At 40.9% G+C, this 4,259-nt stretch overlaps 1 long non-coding RNA gene across 1 annotated transcript; it reads left to right on the forward strand.

Moving 5' to 3' along the window:
• Positions 1-901: 901 nt before the first annotated feature.
• Positions 902-3,824, forward strand: LOC122990447. The gene is made up of 2 exons (XR_006405362.1): positions 902-1,887; positions 2,739-3,824. It is a non-coding gene; the product is annotated as an uncharacterized LOC122990447 (long non-coding RNA).
• Positions 3,825-4,259: the final 435 nt, after the last annotated feature.

The raw sequence follows: 4,259 nt of genomic DNA on the forward strand, positions 1-4,259 counted from the left end.
CAATACTTCTACTACTCTACTTCTTCTTCTACTATTGGCAAAACATTCATGTCCTCCTATCTGTGAAAAGGTTGCTCATCTCCCTTTTCACTGGACCCTGGTTCCCAACATTACTAGTGTTTTAATGTTAAATCACTAATGTCAGTCCAACATTTCTATTGATTTCTCAGTCATGTTACAAACATAATAGAATATGTGTTTCATTTGGGTGGTTTATGTTCCACAATGTTATATTTTGTTAAAGGGTTTCAGTTCTGCTGCGATGTTTTGTGATGGTGGGCAGATTGTCTGCTTTATCACTGATAGTGACAACAGGTTGTGCATTATTAGCTGCACTAAGCAGTGAGTCATTACACTCTGTCAGGTGGATGTAGGAAGGATAAAGCTGCTCTGTAGTGAATGGCATTCTGTATAATTTGGTCAATCATGACTGTGTGTGTGTGTGTGAGACCATAGAAAACTGTGACTGTCAACAAAACAGAGAAATTCTACATCAATGTTGTCTTGAAAGCTCTGAATCAGTCTAACTGACCTTGTGGTCATTTAACCTGATGGTATGTTCTCATTCAGTGAGGCTGAAAGGGTAAAGGACCAGTCACTGGCCAACCAGTGGCCTGTTGACCTTCATCAACATTCCTTTAAAAGCTTCCAGTGTCAAATAACCATTAAAAGCTACCAGAAAGACTGAAAGATAAAGAAGAAAAACAACAACAACAGGGGGGGGGGGGGGTTGGAGGGTTTGAGTCCAGAGTTAAGAACTTGCATTTCTGCCTCCGTCTCTGTCTTCACAGTGACTGATTAAAAATGACACCATAAGCAGCACTGACATTGTTGCTCAGTCAATTATGTGTTCTTGTCACATCCTCTTCAATTTTCTTCACATAAAGAAACTGTCTCCTAGAAATTACCTTTATATACGTTATTACGTTTTCTCTCAACACAATGATATTAATACAGGCAGCGATTACATCACAGCAACATAATGTAACTGAGAAAACAATTAGTCGTATATAAATGTATTTTTTTAAGAGACAGGGTTGCTTAGGTGTAGTTGATAGAAACATATATACTTTGATTTTGCTTAAATTATAATGGACTGAATGACTTCTTCATTGTGAACTTTGAGCTCCTGCACTGACAGGTTGGTGTCGAGTATATTCCTCTTCTGAAACGGCAAAATATTAGTGTTAGTGAAGACGTTCTTTTCTTCTGTTTCTGTTATTTTGTCAGGCTTTACTCCTTACTTGTGATATATTTTATTGTGATCTGTTCTGGTTTTATTTGCAGCCTCGGATCAGAGTCGTACATACAGGATTCTCACTAATAAGGAAGGACACAGCTAGTTGGATTCACGTTTACTTTTTTCCAAGTCATGAACTACTTTTTCAGAGTTAAGATTTATTCCAGAAAACCTCTTCTCAAACAAACACTGACTGGTTAATTAATCTCCTCTGGAAATTGATCCTTAAAGAGTTAAAAGTCACACGCTTGATTCAGCAGAATCTCAGACGTCAGTTGTCAGATCTGAGTCAGATTACAGCTTCAGTTGCTATTTCCTTCATTTTGCTCTTTCTTCATTATATCAGAGTGTTTCTGTGTCACTAGCTGCTGGTGGAGGCTGTAATTCTGCCTCGTTTTCCCTCCGCCTGTCCGTCAACAACTCCCCACCCCAACACACACGGCCTGTCGGGTGTATTGCCCCAGTCATGATTTTTGCAAATGAAGCTTGGCTGCAAATCACGGCAGCTCGGCCTGAATCAGCAGCTCTTTCATAAATGCTGATTTCCAGACGCTGCATGTTCTCACAAATCAGATGGAGCACTCTGCACAGTTCGGGCAGACTGAGTGAAGACGGCTGCATATAAATACACACTGAGAAGATTTTAGGTGTATATGTGTATGTATTTGTATACTGTATGTTTGAGAAGTATTATCAACAAAGTGTCTTTCAGATTTCCCTTTGAATAGAAATGATTGGTCCAACTCTTGATGAGTTTAAAGGGTCAGCTCAACCAAATCACCAAAACATTTTTTTTCTCTATTCCTTGGTGGTTTTGAACCATTCAGATAGTTTTAGTTTGATTTGACCAGGTCTGACATTTCTATCTGAGATTTCTGCTGCTGCTTTTATGGACCGTTTGAAATTTCGATTTTTAAAAAAATCATACCTACTTTGTACAGAAGAAACTGTTCACCATCCTTTAAAACCCGACTCAAGGTGTGCTCTGACTGACCACCTTGAATACATTTTCTTCCAGTTTCTCCGTCAGCCGCAGCAAGCAGCTGTTTTCAGAGAAAAAGCTGTACACTACCTGCTCAGCACCAAATGGCAAACAGACACAGTTAGCTGTAGACTAGCTGGTGAACATAGTGGAGCATTTAGCAGCTAAAGAGTCAGATATTTTCAAAAACAGAGCTAAAAGAGAGTGAATATTGGACTTATATTCACCAGGTGGACAGAAACACGACTCCAAATGAATGATAATGTTGCTCCGTAACTGCTGGATGTGGAAATTGCTAAAAAGTTCAATAGATCAACTTAAAAATGATGATGTCAATGTTTCTGGTGTCCCTAAGCTGCTATAGAAGTGGTTATTGAAGGTTAACATCCAGATGCTTCTGATGATAAAGATACATACAAAACACATTTTCAAACACGTTATAGATCGAGTAACATTTCCTTCACACAAACAATAATATAATAATATGCACTTTTATTCCTTTTCTTTATTTCACAGGTTTTCGGATGTCAGGTCTGTGTCCCACTCTGCTGTTTTTGTGTCACACTGAGTCTCCACATCATCACCCATTAAGAAGCTGCCGCTGCATTCCTCCATACCTGCTGATTAAAGCAATCGTGCTTGTTGATTGGCTGTCTCACCTCGCAGGCTGAAGCGTCTGCTGAGCCGGGCATGTTGTTTCCCTGCAGATCTGCAGCCGAGGTGGAGGAGGAGGTGGAGGAGGAGGAGGAGGAGGAGGAGGAGCGGCACAAGTTTCTCTTCAGGGAAGCTCTTGTCTGTTAATTAGCGGTGAGCAGATGGAAGAAAGTCCACATCTCGCTGGGGATCAATTCTACCCGAGAAGCGGCAGCAGCAACCTCAGTTTATTTATTTCTTAGCTCAGCAGCGACGGGGCGATGTCACCTCCCAAATGTGCGCGAAGGAAGAGGAGGAGAACCCGGGAGAGTTTGGAAGAGAAGACTTAGACACACACAAGACGCGAGGAGCGCCTCGTTTTCAAGAGATTTCCTCAGAGACCCTGAAAGGAGCGGCGTTCAGCTGGCGGTTGAGTGTTGAGTTTAGTTACTTATCATTACTTTGTTTACAGCCATCTGTTTACACACACATCCTCCTCATCTTACCTCCTTGTGTCTCGCTTCGCTCTATACGCTGCAAGCCGTAACCCGCCGGCCTCCTGCCAAAAACTGAAGCCTCGCCGACAGCTGCGACGGCGGCGGCTGCTGCTGCCGACTTATTTTCCGGCAGCACAAAGTGAAATTTGCTGCAAATAAAAATAGTGACTTTGTGGAGGCTTTTGTGGAGGCATCTGCAGAATCACCATTCCATTCAGACGGTGTTTTCACTCCATTTAGCGATTCGCCCACGCAGTAACTGCAGAGGCGTTGAGAGCAGGATGGATAATTCTGCTGGTTCAGGGGTTTGATTTGAAGCGGGGACCCCCTCGAAGTTTTAAAATCAAGCTTTTGTTCCCTGTGTGTTTAGTTGTGTGTGTGGTTTGAATTTTGAAAATCTTTCACAGTTGTGTCCTTTTGTTGTTCAGTTGTCAACATCCAGATATTACATAATTAAACATCTTCATCCATCTGTTGTTCTGTACTCCAAAAGAGTGAAACAGCAGAAACAGCAGGTCTATGTAAAGCAGGAAATGGGTAGATGATACATTTTTCTATGAATATTCTCTTTTTGTATTTACTCTTGTTTTGTGTATACCCTTATATCTGTTTTAATTAACTCATACATTTTCCTTGGTATAGTGTACATGAAGTATCTGTGTCCATGCAAGTACTTGTTGGTGAATGTAAATGCTTTGATAAGCATTGATGTACATATTTACTCACCGTAAAACAATCCTCCACAGATTTGGCATCGTACTTATCAGCATAGCAATGTAAGACTCATGATGGACAGTTAAAAAAAACAACAAAAAAAACAAAATCGATGCAGCAGAACCAGAGATATCATCTTTTTTATGCCACACATTCTTGTCAAAACATCATGCCTACATTACCCACAATGCAA

This window comes from Thunnus albacares, chromosome 10, assembly GCF_914725855.1.
Source record: "Thunnus albacares chromosome 10, fThuAlb1.1, whole genome shotgun sequence".
NCBI lineage: Eukaryota > Metazoa > Chordata > Actinopteri > Scombriformes > Scombridae > Thunnus > Thunnus albacares.